This window comes from Cnephaeus nilssonii (assembly GCF_951640355.1).
Source record: "Cnephaeus nilssonii genome assembly, chromosome: X".
NCBI lineage: Eukaryota > Metazoa > Chordata > Mammalia > Chiroptera > Vespertilionidae > Cnephaeus > Cnephaeus nilssonii.
The window spans coordinates 89492660-89511038 of record NC_137071.1 but is presented as its reverse complement, the minus strand read 5'-3'; the positions used below and the strand labels follow the sequence as shown (position 1 = coordinate 89511038).

At 43.2% G+C, this 18379-nt stretch overlaps 1 pseudogene across 1 annotated transcript; it reads left to right on the top strand.

The window, feature by feature from the left end:
• Nucleotides 1-12600: 12600 nt before the first annotated feature.
• Nucleotides 12601-13674, top strand: LOC307095375 (melanoma-associated antigen 10-like; annotated as a pseudogene). The gene has a single exon. The product of its transcript is annotated as a melanoma-associated antigen 10-like (transcript).
• Nucleotides 13675-18379: the final 4705 nt, after the last annotated feature.

The window sequence follows — 18379 nt, the reverse complement described above, 5'->3', positions numbered from 1 at the left end:
TACAAGAAGAACCATATTTCTTATTTAACAAAAATGGGCCTGTTAACATGACCTGTGTAGGGCACTGGTAGGTCAATGAACTTTGATTTGGACTTGGGGTTGGTGTCCAGAACCAGGGTAGAGAAGTCAGCAGCCTTACATTCTCATAAAAATGTGTGAGAGGAAAGAATGGAGTTATGCTTTGGCCATCAAGAGTCAGAGCCCATTTTCAAGCACATGATGAGTAGGAAACCTGGGACTAGCTCTTCAGGTATCCAGTCTCAAGTCTAATCAATCCCCATTGCCTTATTTTTTTATTTTTTATTTTTAAATATATTTTATTGATTTTTTACAGAGAGGAAGAGAGAGGGATAGAGAGTTAGAAACATCGATGAGAGAGAAACATCGATCAGCTGCCTCTTGCACACCCCCTACTGGGGATGTGCCCGCAACCAAGGTACATGCCTTTGACTGGAATCGAACCTGGGACCCTTGAGTCCGCAGGCTGACGCTCTATCCAATGAGCCAAACCGGTTTCGGCCCCATTGCCTTATTTATCTTCCTCAATGAGGGACCCTGTGATACTGGGAGAAAAATTGAATTTCTGTTTTTGTTAACTTCTAATTGACATTTCTCATTTCATTCCATTTTGTAGGCAATGAACCACAACAACATTAGTAATACATTAATCTTTGTCTCCAAGAGAAATCACAGATATTTTTATATCACATTATCATTGTATCTACCTCTGGATAGCCTTTGTAGCTGACTTTACTTTGAAATTCCAGTAGTTTTTATACTCACCACTAAGTATTTTATTCCATACATCAATAAGGAAGCATTTACGTTAGTATATCATACAAATTTTGATATAATTTTTCCCTTTGTAATGTTATGCATTTTAATGCATTTAAAGTATTATTATGACAAGGGGTCAATACCACAAATGTTAACACAGCTGTCTAAGGCAAACTGGGGTCTGTAATGTATGAAGTTTAGAGCCTGATGCAGCTTGTATTCTCCCTAGATTCTACTCCAGAAACCTACTCTCTCTCCATGTAGGACACAAGCCTGGAAAATACCTATTCATTATCCAACATCAAGGCAGCTTGTTTTCACAAGGGCTGATCTGAGGTCTTATTTTGATCTCACTGTAGTTTGTTTACCCCCAATATCCACTATTCAATCTAGGCTCTGCTAAAATGCCTGCATCTCATGACCTCTTCCCTCTCCTTCCCTCATTTTCCTTTGCCCTGGGTTTATTATTACCTTCTCTCACACCTGTTTCCCCTGGCTGCTACCAGCACTTTTATATCCCTTTTTCCTTTCTCCAAGTCTCACAGCATACTAGTTGCCCAAGATGGTCCACAATGCCACATATGCTCTGCCTCTTTTGACAGGACTCCAAGAGTGCTCAAATGGAGCAAGTTGGCTTGGGGCTCCAAGGAGGTGCTAGGGTTGTTGCTGCTGTTACTACTGCTGATAGGGTGGGACAGCAATGATGATGGAAAGTGGGGAAATAGAAGCAGGCTGGCTCTGAATCAGGGCTTTTTACTCCATGACTTTCCTACCTACTCTAAACCCTCTAGTCAGACCACATCTGTTCAGAATTTTGGCTCCCTGAATAGTCCCTTGAATCCAGGGTTGTTATGGGCATTGAATGAGACACTTCCTATTGGGAGTCCATGGTGGATGTGCCCAGAAGGCAGCATTGGAGTGAAGCAGGCAGGAGGGTTGGCTGCATTGACAGGCTACCTGATGTGGAATCACTTACCAGTCATATGACCTTGGACAAGTTGCTTAAACTCTCTGCCTCAGTTTCCTTTTTTGTAAAATAGAGGTAATAACACCACCACTCACCTCATGTGATTATTGTGAGGATAAAATGAATTATTTTCCTTAAAGTACGTAGTATGGTGTAGACACATGATAAGATCAATGTATTATTGTCTTTGCTAAGCAGGTGCGTGTTTGCGAGAAGTGAACAAAAAGGAATTCTGGGTGTAAGATGCTTCTGGATTGTAAGAAGCACAGGTTGACATTTGCTACCTCTGCCCCTTTCCAAAGTGCTTGCATTGGAATAGAAGGGAGATGGCTGTCCAACCTACTCTGATATCCCCACTCAGCCTATGTCTGTTTGGATTCTATGTTTTTTTAAATTTATTTTATTGTTTAAAGTCTTACAAATAGTAGTACATATGTTTCCTTTCCCCCCCATTGACCTTCCCCCATCTTCCCTACCCCCCCCCCGCACATGCCATCACTCCCCTCATTGTCTTGCGTCCACTGGTTATGCTTATATGCATGCATACAAGTCCTATATTACCTCCCTCCTAGGGATGTCACAGGAATTGAATGAGACATTGCCTATTCAAAGGTGGGAACTCCTTGAAAGATGGAGCTGTGCTTCAGACTCAGGAATTTACCTTTGAAAATGGATTTTTATGGAGTCTAGATTCATCTGTCCACAGCTGCTATCTAGTTTCTGAAAAGCCTAATAGATCAGAGTCATTGAGCCTGGATTCTATGGCTCCCCTCCCCAGTAGCCAGCCATATGAGCACCCTGATTCCCTATACAACCAACACCACTCTTGTTAGAGCCAAACCTCCTACTCTTGGTTCTAATTCCAATCTGCCTCCTTACTTTTGTTCCACCATTTCCTGTGCCTTGATCCATAGCTCCCTCCCCTCCACAAAGTCCAGTCATCCCCACCCTCTAAGGTCCAATGGCAGTCTTATCTTCTCCAGGAAATCTGTGCTGACTAGAGCTATAGATTCTCAGACATCAGAACTCCAGCTGCCCACTCATTACTCAGCCTTCATTGACTACACCTCCTTTGGCTTCCTGCAGCACTTAAGACTCATGCCAGACAATTTAGCACTTAATTATAGACTGTCATCAATCGTGCCTCAATTTTCCCTGTGCATTACAGACTTATCTCCAACTCTATCAACAGCATTAAGAGAACAGAGAGAAGTAAGACCAATATTTCTTCCTGACACTGATGCAGAAAGATAACTGTTGGGGCATCTATAGAGTTGAAAATGATACATAATTCTTATCCTAGATATTCTTTCTGTTCCCAAATCTGGTAGGGAGCCTCCTCTTATGGCACAGGGCAGTGGAAATGAACAATTTGCCCAGCTTGCCGAGGAAAGGTTTTGTGTGCCAAGATACTCAGCAACTCCAACTCCAGGACATCCCCATCACATCTGACCCTGTATCCTGTAGCTGTGGCCAGAGTATTTAAACATTTGAATTCTCCTCCTAAGGGCCTGCTTACTCAGGCTAGTGCCACTTAATACTAAGACCAGTGGTGGATCCAAGTGTCCTGGGTGAATGGTTGTTACACATGGGAACATGACTCTTCAGGTTGTCTGCAGAAAGGTTTGCTGTGATAGGGTAGTGCTTGTTCTAATCTGCCTGGGGCCGACTATTGTGATCTGAAAGAAAGTCTGCCTGGTGGGCTCTTTACACATACAAATTTGGGCACAGACTGTCTCCATGTTACTCATACATAGTGCTTGTTCTACAGTGATACCTCAGCATGCTTTCCCAAACTACCTTGACTGAGCCAGTGATCTGAGGCAACAAAGAAAGGCAAGGGCAGTAGCCAGACAGTTTTTTATGTACTTATTCAAACACATTTATTGAACAGTTATTATGTATCATGTCTGTGTTGAATGCTGGGGTCACAAAGAGAACAAAGAGAGAATCCTTGTGTTCCAGAAGCTCATGGTGTGATGGTAAAGGCAATTTATACAGCCAACTAAATTTTGTGGTGGGGGAGCCACACAGGCTGTGGGGGCTTCTACAACCAATCCAGTTTCCCAAGTTAAAACAAAACTCAGTCTTTCCAAGTTGGTGTCCTCTCCCAACTACCTATCCATTGCCCCCCCTAAACTACACTCCTTCCTCCACTGCAGCTGCCAGGGTAGCTCTATACTAAGAGAAATTAATGTGACAGACAGGCAGAGAGGAAGTTTCTTGTAAGAGGATGGAGGATGGGGATGTTGTGGGTCATAATGTTGCTAAGAGAGTCCCACTGGCTATATCACTTAAGCTCCAAAGCAAGAATTGAGGGAAGTCCCTAGACCCTGGGAGGTACTTACACAATGGGAGCTATAATTATTATCCTAGTGTGTTTCTTGACTTTATGTAGTTTCCACTGATACTACATGGGGCAAATATGTCCAATGGAAAGAAGCCTGCACTTGGTGTCAGGGATTTGCCTTCTAATTCTGGATGAGCCATTTACTAGCTTTGTAACCTTGGGCAATTTACATGACCTCTTTGCCTCAGTTTCCTCATCTGTCAAATGAGGTTAATGGTATTTTAGTCCAAATAAAATGATTTTTTTGTTTTATTCTTTTATCTTTCCAGCCTGCCCCTGCCCCTCAGCCCTGGCCTTCACCCCCCTCATTGTCTGTGTCCATTGGTTATGCTTATATGTATACAAGCCCTTTGATTGATCTCTTATTCCCCAGCCTCCTCCCATCCTCCCTTGCCTTTCCTCTGAGGTTTGACGGTCTGTTCAATGGAGATTATATGTTTTAAAATTCCTTCATGAAGGCTGACATACTAGTACTATGTAATCCACAACTGGCGACTGGTTATTGTTATTAAGAACCATGATCCTCTGCTTCAGCAATAGCAACAGAAGCAGCAGTCAGTAGCATGTTTGTACTAATTTATTCTACCCCCCCCCCTGTTTCTGGCCTTTCGCTTTCTCAGCTAGCTGAGTCCTTGAGCAAGTGGGCAGCAGAGAACCTGACAGTATGAACTGAAATGTCCTCAGGTAAATCCAGGCAGCTTCCTAGCAAAGAATTGACTGTTGCTGCCAGATGGCTTCTAGGATAGAGGTAAGGGAGAAGGCTGAGTTCATGTACTCAGATTACTGCCTCCCTCTGAGGAAGTTAACTTGCTCATTTCATCTGATGGGTGTATTAAAGCAGTAATCACGTCCATGCGGTCCTTTTTTTTTTTCTGGGAATTAATGACTGGGGAAACAGTATGGTCCTTTTTGCAGCCATTAGTGCTAGGCTATTACTAATTCCAAGAATGACCACATTAGTGCTCTAATGAGAGTGTGGGGGCAATGTTTTTTTAGATTGGCTGATTGCCTGTGGGGATGCACTTGGCGCTCTGAGCCTTAATGTTGTCCCCATTAGCAATTCATCTGCCTATACCATTCTATATCTTCCCATGCTTGTACTAATAATGTTTGTATGTTTGGGAAGATTTTAAACAATGAGATGGCCAATGTAATTGTCAGCCACCAAATTAAAGAGTACCTTGCAAGTGGAAGGCACTTAGCTTGGATATAAAACATCATTTGCGAGAGAATGGATGATGGTTTTAGTTGCCTTTGGTTACCTCTCTCCAACCTAAGAGGGTGGGAGTCACCACGTCTGGGTTTTGGTCTCTCTCTCTCTCTCAAAAAAAAAAACCCACACACAAAAAAAACAAAACCCACATTGAACAGTAGATATATTCTCTCAACAAGTTTTTAAGTGCACAATACCATATTGTTGACTAGGTACTTTGTCATATAGCAAATCTCTAGAAATTAACTTGTAGAACTGTAACTTTAACAATATATATTTTATTGCTTTTAGAGAGAGAGGAAGGGAGAGGGATATAGAGAAACATTAATATGACAGACATTGATTGGTTGCTTCCTGTATGCACCCCGACTGGGGATCAATAGAATTCACAATCTGGATATGTGCCATGACCTGGAATCAAACTGGCAACTTTTCAGTGCACAGGACAAACAACGCTCAACCAACTGAGCAACACCAGCCAGAGAAGAACTGTAACTTTATGCTCATTGAGCAACAACCCCTCATTTCCCCCTAACACCAATCCTGGAAACCACCATTTGACTTTCCTCTTTTATGAATTTGACTATTTTAGATTCCTCATATAAGTGGAATCATGTTGTATTTGTCCTTCTGTAACTAGCTTATTTTACTTAGCATAATGTCTTAAAGGTTCATCCATGTTGTAACAAATAACAGAATTTCCTTATTTTTTTAAGGCTTGAAAACATATATACATATACATATTTTCTTCTATTAATTCATCTGTTGATGGACATTGGCATTATTTCCATATATGGCTATTGTGAATAGTGCTTCTAAAAGTATTGAAGTGCAGGCATCTCTTTGAGTTCCTAATTTCAATTCTTTTGGATAATGCCAAGAAGTGGGATTGCTAGTTCATACAGTAGTACTATCACAGATTAATGTATATTTCCAAACTCATCAAGATGTGTATATTAAATGTGTACAATTTTATGTATCAATTATATCTCAATAAAGTTTTTAAAAAAGACTTTTCTTTCTCAACTTTGCTGCAGCCATAAAAAGCTGCCAACCTTACCTGTCCCCAGAGGCTGCTTTGCCTTACTCCCCCACGCAGGGCCATCAAAGTACCTCCTGGCATTGCTGTTAGCCTCAAGAGCACATGAAACTCATGGAGGAGGAAGGAAGGAGCCAGAGGCAATTATTTCCATTGTACAGATAAATAAATAGAGTTTAAGTGACTGATGCATGGTCACATTACAAGTCAGTGGCAGAACTAAAATGAATATTAGTTTCTGTCTTAAAGCTCAGAGCCAGTTCCTCTCTCTAGTTACACTAGGGAGGTCTATTAGTCTTCTGAATAAGTGCTACTCAAAGTACTCATTGGTTATAAAATGAGAAGCTTGCTGCAGGATGTAAATTAATGCACTGCTTCATTCATTGAGAAAATCTTGCTAGGAAATAAATGTCAGTTGTATGAAACAGTATGTTTAGTTTACATTCTGGCACAGCTTCCATCAAGGATGGGTCAGGGGACCACACTTTGAGTAGTACTGGCTTAGATTATCAGAACTTACAGTTCTGCAAATGGAAGAGACCCTTTCTGTCTTAATAAGCATAATAATTAGCCACCATTAATGTATCTGAGCTTTCTTGGTGTCAGATATTGCGCCAAGCTATAAACTTTCTCTATAATTTTATAAGGTTGGCACTATTGTCATCACCTTTTTATATATGAGGAAACTGGTCAAAGTTAGCTTTTCTATGGTCATACATTTTATCAGTGGTGGAGCTGAGTTTCTAAGTCAGTCCACTTGACTTAAGAGAATACACTATTTGCCACATTGTTTCATATCTCCCATGTCACTGTGGTATTCCAAGAGTGAAGTTTAGAAATACTATACATTCTTTGTGGGGATACAAAATGATACACACAGCCACTTTGGAAAATAGTTTGGAAAGTTTTTACCAAAAACTAAATATGTGACTACCATATGATCCATACATTCCTGGACATTTTCCCAGAGAAATAAAGAAAAAACCTTATTTTCATCCAGAGCCTGTACATGAACATTCAGAACAGTTTCATTACAAACGACCAAAATTCACAATTAAAAAAAAATACCAGAAACAATTCAGATGTCCTTCAATAAGGCAATGGTCAAACAAACTGTGGTACATATATACCATGAAATACTACTCAGCAACAAAACGACATGAACTATTAATATATACAACAATGACCTGGATGAATCTGTAGAGAATAATGTTCAGTAGAAAAAAGCCAATCCCAAATACTTACATACTGTACAAGTCAATTTATATAATATTCTTGAAGTGACAAAAGTATATAAATGGAGAACAGATGAATGGTTACCAGGGGTCAAGTGGGGGTAGAGAAAGGAGGAAAGAGGAAGTGTCCCTAAATGGGACACTGAAAGATTCTTTAAATGATGAAATTGTTCTATATCTCTAATATGTCCATATCAACATACCAGTTGTGATATTACACTACTACAGTTTTATAGTATTATTACCATTAAGGGGAGCTGGCTAAAGGGCACAAGGCTCTCTTTGCATTATATCTTACCACTGCATGTGAGTCTACACTTATTTCAAAATTAAAAGTTTAATAATAAAACAATTAAAACCCGCCCTGGTCGAGTGGCTCAGTTGATTGGAGCATCGTTGCATAAACCAAAAAGTTATGGGTTCAATTCCAAGTCAGGACACATACCTAGGTTTCTGGGTCTATCCACACAATCAAGGCACATACTAGTACTTAAGGCGACGAATTGATGTTTCTTTCTCACATTGATGTTTCTCTCTCTCTCTCTCTCTCTCTCTCTCTCTCTCTCTCTCTCTCTCTCTCCCTTCCTCTCCCAAAATCAATAAAAATTTTATCCTTGGGTGAGGATTAAACATTTTTTAAAATTAAAATCTGAAACAATATATGCATGCCTATGTTCCTTGCAAAGCTATTTACAATAGCCAAGATTTGGAAGTAGTCTAAGTGCCCACCATTATATGGATGGATTCAGAAAGTGTAGCACATTTACACAATAGAATACTACTCAGCTATAAAAAAGAAAAAAATCTTACCTTTGTGGCAGGATGGATGGATCTAGAAGGTATTAAACTAAGTGAAATAAGCCAGAGAAATACAGCTACCATATGCTTTCACTTATGAAATCTAATGAACAAAATATACAAAAACAAAATAGAAACAGACTGATAGATACAGAGAACAGACTGACAACTCTCAGAGTGGAGGGGGTTTCAGGTGCTGAGTAGTGATTAAGGATAAAAAAAATCATATAGCCACAGACAACAATATGGTGATTACCAGAGGGTAAGGGGGGCAGGAGACATGTAGAAGAGGGTAAAGGGGAGATAAATAGTTACTGAAGGTGAACACACAATAAAGTACAATATACAAATGATGTGTTGCAGAGGAGTACACTTGAAATCTATTTAATTTTATTAACCAATGTTGTCCCAATAAATTTAATAAAAATTGTCTGCAAATTATGCTTATACTGGAAGTGAATCACTTATCAATTTTATTTTAATCATCACTATTGGTGTACTCTGTAGGTGTAAAATTTGGCTTCCACACTGTCAGCATTTCTTGGGGGCCAGACTTCAGAGACTTCATGAATAGTTCTGAGGTCTTTGGCCTTGCTCTGAAGTTACTGGCTGCCCAAGTTGTCACTTGAGGTGGTTAATTTTTCTACATTGTCTTGGTCTTTTTCTGGATCATTTTTATTCAGTTCCTCATTTGACCTGTGATAATGGCCACATATTGTTGGCTTTATAGCTTTTGTAGGTTTTCTTGAAGGAGTAGGAATTTTGGGGAAGGCTCCTTTCCTTGAACTCCCTTAAAGACATCTTTTCACCCCCTTGGATGTCTTTAGTACCTGGAAGGACAAACAGAGTGAGTGCAGAAGGACATTGGTTTGTGGGGAAATGGCTGGGATGTAAGGGAAAAAAGTCTTCTTGAGGAAAAGTATGGGTTGAGGATGGAATCTGCCAGGCAAGACCAGGGAGTCTTGGGGAGATGCCACTAAAGAAGAGGAGGAGAAGTTTGGGTGTGGTCCTTTCATCATTGACACTGGACCTGGATTAACGGGGCTTCTTCCTCTTTTACCTTCTTTTGGTGAATGCGGTTGGTTGTTCCATAAGTGCGCTAGGAGTTTGTGGTTTCCTGGTCACCTTCACCATGTCAAAATTTCCCAGGGCCCTACCTCAGACTCCTGAACATATGCTTTTCTCTAGGACAATGAGGGGCCACACCCCCTAGGCTTTAATTAATTAGGAAGCTTCTCCTCCAGTTAAAGGTAGCTCTGGGAGAGAAACTTAGACATCATAAAGCACCACCCTGACACTTCCATAGGGAGGGGTGAGGAGCCAAGATGCTTTGGTAGGAGAAAGGGGGCATTTCTTTAGCACTCCTAAGCCTTCTCAAACTTATTGACCCTCATGTTCATTTCTGATGGGTTACATGGTAGAGAGATGATGCTTCCTCCAAACGTTTCCCTAGGCCACCCATTTCAGTGGTTCATTGTTCTTTCTCATCCTTCACCATTAGCTAGTTTTCATAAGATTTACCTAAAATCTTTTCAAAGTAATGTGACTGTCTCTGTGGAGATGTGAATCATCCTGCTTCCCTAGTACAGGTTGCTCTTATGCACCTTGAAAAACATTCACTTCTTGGCTACTACTAGAGAAATTTTCCATCTTACCCCCCTTTTTCCACTGTCCATGTGGCTCTCCCCAGCTTTCTGTTTTCAAGGTTGAAATCATTGCCTTTAGGCTGACTTTAATGAATAGAGTTGCTCAACTGGTTATCTTAGCTTTGTTTAAAATCTTGGGGGTGATCATAGTAGGTATATTATCTAGATTTGGGGTTTAACAGTATAAGGTGAATGATGCAGGAATTTAAATTCCCAAAGTTGAGCCCTAACCGGTTTGGCTCAGTGGATAGAGCATCGGCCTAAGGACTGAAGAGTCCCAGGTTCGATTCTGGTCAAGGGCATGTACCTTGGTTGTGGGCACATCCCCAGTAGCGGGTGTGCAGGAGGCAGCTGATTGCTGTTTCTCTCTCATTGATGTTTCTAACTCTCTATCCTTCTCCCTTCCTCTCTGTAAAAAATCAATAAAATACATTTTAAAAAAATAATAAATAAATTCCCAAAGTTGGGCTTCCTGTTTGTATGTTGAAAACTGCACCTTTCCCCGCCCCACCTCCTCAGGGAACTTGGGTAGTCAGACCCTTGGTTTGAGGATTGCAGACTTAGGTTCATAGAGGACAGGAGGCCCAGGCCCTGTCAAAGTATGAATCAGAGGGAGGGCTAAAGGACCCTATGGAATCCATCTCAGCCCCTGCCATCAGGCTTTGGAATTGCTGGGCTTGGCACCAGATGTGATGTACACTGACTTCCTGCAGAGGACTCAGGGCAATGAGGCCTTGATCTGAGGAGTCCGGCCTTGGGTCAACACAGGGAGGATCCAAGGACCTTCCAGGGCTCAAGGTGAGGAACATGAGGGGATGGAGGGAACCTGGTCCCAAGAACAGAATCATCCCACCCAGGGTGATTTCTACATCCAGGTCTCAGAGACTCCGGGGTTTTGGTCTAGGCAGCGGAACCTCAGATATGCAGAGGACTGGCCCAAGTCCTGCCAGAGTCAAGGTGAGGACCCGGAGGAAACACTAATGGTACTCTGAACGCCACAACAGAGGGGACCCTACCAAAGCCCTCCCCTGCTGTAAGCCCTGTGAGTCCCCAGGGTGGGATGACCCAACGCAGCATTTCCTGACTTCCACATCCCGTTCTGAGAGACTCTGAGGATTCATTTTAAGGAACATGGCTTCAGGTCAGCAGAGTGAGGGCCCAGGACCTGCCAGAGTCAAAATGAGGATGTAGCAACCATGGATCCCGTAACAGAGGGGACCCCACATCAGCCCACCCTTGATGTCAGCCCTGGGAGTCCCCAGTGTGGGATGACCACATGCAGTGTTTTCTGACTTCCACATATGAGTCTGAGAGATCCTGGGAACATGGTATCAGGAAAAGGACCTCAGGTCCACAGAGGGGAGGGCCCAGGTCCTACTGGAGTCAAGGTGAGAATGCAGAGGGAGGACAGAGGAACCCTGGACCCCAGAAGAGGATCAAGCCTGGAAGTCCCAGAGGGCAGAATTACTGTACACAGCGTGTCCTGACTTTTACATCCTAGTCTGAGAAATACTAGGGAATTGGTATAAAGAAAAGGGCCTAGTCTGAGAGATACTGGGGAATTAGTATAAAGAAAAGGGCCTAGCCCTAGCCAGTTTGGCTCAGTGGATAGAACATCCACCTGCAGACTGAAGGGTTTTGGGTTTGATTCTGGTCAAGATCACGTACCTAGGTTGCAGGCTCGATCCCTGGCCCTGGTCGGCACGCAGGCAGGAGGGAGCCAATTGATGTGTCTCTCTCACATTGATGTTTCTCTGTCTCTGTCTCTCCCCATCCCTTCCACTCTCTCTAAAAATGAATGGAAAAATATCCTCAGGTGAAGTTTAACTAAAATAAATAAATAAAAAATAAAATGATTTTAAAAAGGGCCTAAAAAGAAGAAGAAAAGGGCCTCAGGTTCACAGAGGGGGGGCTCAGGTCCAGCAGGAAGTGAAAGTGTGGATGCAGAGGGAGGATTAAGGCACCTTGGATCGAAGAACACTTACTCCTAGGAACCCATGGTGGGGGAGGACCACGGTTTCCTGACTTTCCCTTTGGGGTCTGAGAGATTTTGGAAGCTTCACGTAAAGAAAATAACAGGGCCTCTGGATAGCAGTGGAAGGACCTAGGTTGTGCAGAACAGAAAGGGAGAATGGAGGGAACCTGGACTCTGGAGTAGAGTAAGCCTGGGATGCGTAGTGCAGGATGACCATAGGGGAATTTCTTAACTTCTGCATCTTGGTCTAAGCATGATTGAGGGTTTGGTATGACCAGAGAACCTCAGGTCAGCAGAAGAGGGGCCAAGGTCCTGCTGCGAGTCATGGTGAGAACACAGAGGGAGGACTATGGGACTCTGGACCCCAGAACAAAGGGGATTCCACAGAAACAGTCCCCTGCTGTCAATCCAGGGCCACCTCAGCTGGGGGTGGGGGAGGGACTGAGAATGTGATGTTTCGTGACTTCCTGCTTGAGCATCTGAGAAAGGAGAGGTTTAAACATAGAGGGCTGTACTCAGGGAGGCAGAGGGAGGAGGCCCAGGCCTTTTGAGGAGTCATAGTAAGGATTGTGAGTGAAGACTGAGTGAACCCACAAGAGAATGTACAAAAGCCTAGCCCTTCCTGTCAGCCATGAGAGGACCTCCTTTTCCTCCTCCTCTTCCTCTTCTTCCTCCTCTTGCTCCTCTTCATCTTCCTCCTCCTCCTCTTCCTCCTCTTCTTCCTCTTCTTCTCCCCTTTCCTGCAGTCCTCAGACAACAAGAATCATGAAGGTACATGATGCTGCTGCTAGGGTACCACGTCCCCTCCAGCTTCCTCAGAGAGCCTACTTCTCTCCAACTGTCATGTCAGTCACTCCATCAATCAAATCACATCGGGTTCCAGCAGCCAGGAAAAGGAGGGGCCAAGCACTTCGCAGGCTCTGATGGACATTGGGTCTTTGCTTAGAGATGCCATAGAAGATAAGGTGGCTGATCTGGTGGAGATCCTGCTCCTCAAGTATAGAACAAAGGAACCAATCACAAAAGCAGAAATGTTGAGTAGTGTCATCAAAGAATACAAGGACCACTTCCCTGTGATCTTTGACCAAGTATCAGAGTGCATGCAGCTGGTCTTTGGCATTGATGTGAAGGAAGTAGATCCTACCAGCCACTCCTATGTCCTGGTCAACACCTTGGGCCTCACCTGCAATGGGATGTTGAATGATGAGCAGAGTGTGCCCAAGACTGGCTTCTTGATAAATATTCTGAGTATGACCTTCATGAATGGCAACTGTGCTCCTGAGGAGGTCATCTGAAAAATGCTGAGTGTTATAGGGGTGTCTGATGGGATGGAGCACTTCATCTATGGGGAGCCCAGGGAGCTCTTCACCAAAGTTTGGGTGCAGGAACAGTACCTGGTGTACCAGCAGGTGCCCAACAGCCATCCAGCACAGTACGAGTTCCTGTGGGGTCCCAGGGCCCATGCTGAGACCACCAAGTTGAAAGTCCTCAAGTTTTTTGACCAAGATCAATGATACTATCCCCATGGCCTTCCCTCACTGCTATGAGGAGGCTTTGAAAGATGAGGAAGAGAGATCCCAAGCCAGAGTTGTTGTCAGTGAGATTGGGGCAGCCAGGACCAGGGTCTGGGCCTATTCTAGAGCCACATCCAGCAGCTTCTCTTTCCCTAAGTGAAATCTGAGACAGATTTTTCACTCTGGTTTTGAAGTGAGCAGTCAAAATGTTCTAAGTAATGGATAGGCTGAATAGGGGTTGGGAGACTCAGTATATGACATCTTTGTGTTCCTGTTCTATAAGGGTGGTTTGGAAATATTTTGTTTTTGGAATTTTTCTGATGTTGTTCTTATTAACGGAAAGTTTAATTAACTCAAAGTTCTAAGTTTACAAATGACATTGGTCACAAATGTGTTGCAGTTTATCCAGTTTAAGAAGTGAGTGTTTTGCCTATTTTGTATTTATAGTCATTCACTACTGTTGTCTTTTAACTTTTATACTAGCTTTATAAGTGATTAATCTACTACCTTTACTGTATATTTACCTTTACCACTGAGATTTATACTTTCATATGTTTCTTATCACTAATGAACACAATTTCTTTTCAGTTTAAAAGAAGTCCTTTTAATATTTCTTGTAAGACCAGTTTAGTGGTAATGGACTCCTTTAGCTTTTGCTTGTCTTAAAAACATGATCTCTCCACAAATTCTGAATAATTTTTCTGGGAAGAGTATTCAAGGTTGAATCTTTCATCACTTTGAATATATTGTGTCATGCCCTTCTGGTCTGCAAAGATTCTGCTGAAAAATATGCAGATAGTCTTATGGGATTGGGTGGGGGTTCATTTGTATATAATAAGTTGTTTTTCTCTTGCTGCCTTTAAGATTTCCTGCATTTTAGTATTTTGTAAAACAAATTGGGAAACATTCCATCTTATTTTGTGATCTGGAACAAGATAGCATGGCTTTGAAAAAATAAGTTTCCTTGGAAATGTGAAAGAAGTCAGCAGTAAAATTGATGGGGTCAAGAAATACAGGAAAAGTTTTAAAATATTTATTCTGGCTTATCCCTTTTATCATATCCTACCTTATAATAGAGAAACATGCAAATTGACTGCACCTCCGCTATGCCCACGATTGGGCCAGCGGGAGGCTGGGGGGCGGGACTCCGGGTGGCCTATCTGGCCGTTGAGAAGATCAAGATGGCGGCGCCCAGTCCTCTTAGTTCCGGGGGTCCCTGGGGCGATCGGCACCCCGGGGGGGGCGTGGCCGGGCCCATGCAGCCGCTCCCAGGGGTCTGAGGCGAGGGTTGAGGGGTGGTGCCACCTCAGTGGAGGGGTGCTGCACTGCAGGGTACTGGACTGACTGATGTGATTCAGAGAAGCTCCCAGTGCTAATGGGCCTCGCTCAGGCAGCCTTCACACTTCAGAGGCAGTGACTCCTGCTCCTGCCTTGACCCAAAAGCAAGCTCGCTACACCCTGCCCCATAGCAGAGCATGCCGAGGCAGTGAGTGGGAAGCCTTCCACCTTCTTTGGAGAAGGGGGGGGCAGTATAGAATGGGGGGAGAGGAAAGAATGTGGAGCATCCTCAATGAAGAGGTGCTTGAGAAAGAGGCTCGGAAGCCTGACTGGAAGGTTTGTTCTGTTTGCTGGGCCGCTGCCCCTTAGGAAGCGCAAAGAGCATGGCTCTGAGGGCTTCCTGTGTGCTGAGTCAAGTTCCACAGCCAACTGGAATTGGCCTCTGTTTCCTGGTCTGTAAAATGGATGAAGCGTGTCCCAGTGCCTTCACTGAGCTTTGATGGCCAATTGAGATACTATATAAATAAAATGAGGGAAGAAATGAGAAAGAAAAGGAAGGACAAGCAACACAAAAGAAAGACTGAAAGGAACCTGTAAACCCATTGTCACTTAAATAGGGAATATAGTCAATAGTGTTGTAATGATGGTATGATGCCAGGTGGGTACTAGAAATATCGGGGAACACTTTGTAAAGTATATGATTGTCTAACCACTATTCTGTAACTAATATAAAACCTGAAACCAATACAAAATAATGTTGAATGTAAAGAAATGAAAATTGGAGTGAAATTTTTATAAATTTCAAAGTTTAAATAAAAGCTGTAAAGGAAGAAAGGGGAGAATAAAAAGTGTTTTTCATTTTGCCACTTCATTAAAGACAGTTGTCTTTATATGGTGCTTTTATACTTTTTTAAGTCATTATCTCATTTTAATTTCCAGGCAACTTAAAGACAAGATAAGTATTCCCTCCACTATTCAAAGAAAGGAAATCTTGGTGTCTGGTCCTAATGATTCAATCATCAAGCCCTTATTGTAAAGCAGGGTTAGTAAAATTTTCTGTGCAGGGTCATATCTATACTAATAAAAGCCTTGGGGGTGATCAGGCCAGCAGGGGAGGGTATTTGGGGGCAATCAGGCCTGCAGAGGAGCAGTTAGGGGGCAATCAGGCCAGCAAGGGAACAGTTAGGGGGCAATCAGGCAGGTAGGTGAGCGGTTAAGAGCCAGCGGTCCCGGATTGTGAGAGGGATGTCCAACTGCAGGTTTAGGCCCGATTCCACAGGGATCGGGCCTAAACCTGCAGTTGGACATCCCCCGAGGGGTCCCATATTAGAGAGGGTGCAAGCTGGGCTGAGGGACACCCTCCCCAGTGCACGAATTTCGTGCACCGGGCCTCTAGTCCTATATAATAAAGATGTAATATGCAAATTGACCCTCACACCCTCACATAAGATGGCCACCCCCATGTGGTCAAAGATGGCCACCACAAGATGGCCAGCAGGGGAGGGCAGGTGGGGGAGACCAGGCCGGCAGGGGAGGGCAGTTGGGGGTGATTGGGTCAGCAGGGGAGGGCAATCGGGCCAGCAGGCGAGCAGTTAGGCGTTGATCAGGCTGGCAGGGGAGTGGTTAGGGGGTTATCAGGCTGGCAGGCAGGTGAGCGGTTAGGAGCCAGCAGTCCCAGATTGTGAGAGGGATGTCTGACTGCTATTTAGGCCCGATCCCACAGGGGTTCCAGATTGGAGAGGGTGCAGGCTGGGCTGAGGGACACCCCCCCAGTGAACGAATTTTGTACACTGGGCCTCTAGTTGTTCTATAAATTTAAAGATGTATACCTGGATATGTGTGGCTTATTTAAAAATGTAGGAGAAATTAAATATGATTAAATAAGACCCCTACTTATTGGCTGATTTTTTCTACAATCATTAATTAAACATTGGCTCTTAGGAAGGCCCTGTGTTAGTAGTGGGGACACTCATATAAGCAGGACACATACACCCATAGAATGATAGTCTAGAAACCACAGTCATATAAGGAAGGGGGTGAGGTGTCTCATAAGACCTACAGAACAAGTAAAGGAAGGGGAGAAGTGGTGGGGCCCAAGGAACAGCACTCAAGTGTAAATAGCCAAAGCCAGGACATTTGGGGCTTTGGGGAACTGTGATTCCCTCAGTAGGAATTGACTGCAAGGAAGCTGGGTGGTAGCCACTGCCAGACTCACAGACAGCATGTGTTGGGGGATGAGAGAAAAGCCCAGAATGAAAAACTGCACTTAGCAGTTATTTTGGGGATAGTGGATAATCCAGAGCAGTCTGCACTTAGGACAGGTAGAGGTGTCCTACACTCTTGTCCCAATACACTTGAATACATTACCCAAAGTATATGTTTTATACCCATCATCCACAAGGATTTCTGGAAAATCCAGTGATATTTCTTTGAGGTGGTACCCAGAAACCTCTAAGACTGACACTCTTTTCTCTGGCCATGGAATACCAGATCCACTCTATTAAATAAAATAGTTTAATTAGATGATCTTGAGTATAATTTGCACAGCTCTAAGCAAAGGCTCGATATTTGGTAAGTTTGAAATGAATGAAAATTATGGTTTGCTTGTAAGAGCAGCTGGGAGGGAGGGAAGAAGTTGCTCTTTGACTCAAATTCTAGGAGGTTTGAGTTGCTTCTAGGGAAAGCTGGGGGAGACCCTCCACCCCAAATTAAATAATTCATCCTTGCCCAGCCAGTGTGGTTCAGTGATATAGCATTGACCCATGAACCAGAAGGTCATGGTTCCATTCCTGGTCAGGGTATATGCCCGGATGTGGGCACAATTCCCAGTAGGGGATCTTCAGGAGTCAGCCAATCAATTATTCTCTCTCATTGTTGATGTTTCTATCCCTCTCTCCATTTCCTTTTCTCTCTCTGAAATAAATAAAAACCAATTTGAAATAATAATTGACCCTCTAGGAAGGAAATTGTACTGATTTTTATGTATAAGGCAGTATTTTTGGCTAACTTAATATTCTCTGTCCTATTGTATTTCATATCCTATCTAATAAAAGAGTAATATGCAAATTGACCATACCTCCGGAACACCCAAAAGCCACGCCCACAAACCACGCCCACAAGCCAATCAGGAGCAAATATGTAAATAAACCCAACCAAGATGGCTGTGGCCACAGAGAGAGCAGGAGGGAGGCTTGGGTTTCCTTGGCAATGGAGGAAGTCAAGCTTTCCCAGATTGGAGAGGGTGCAGGCTGGGCTGAGGGACACTCCCCCCTCCCGTGCACGAATTTCATGCACTGGGCCTCTAGTTCATATATAAAAAACAAGTATATAAAGAACTCAACAAAAGGAAGACAAACAATCCATTTAAAAATGGGCAAAATACCTGAATATACATACACTACTCTAAAGACGGCATACAGATGGCCAAGAAACATATGAAAAAATGCTCAATGTCACTAATCATGAGAGAGATGCAAATTAAAATGACAATAATGTATCACTTCACATCTGCCAGAACTGCAACCATCTATAAATCAACAAATAGCAAGTGCTGGTGAGGATGTGGGGAAAAGGGAACCCTAGTACAC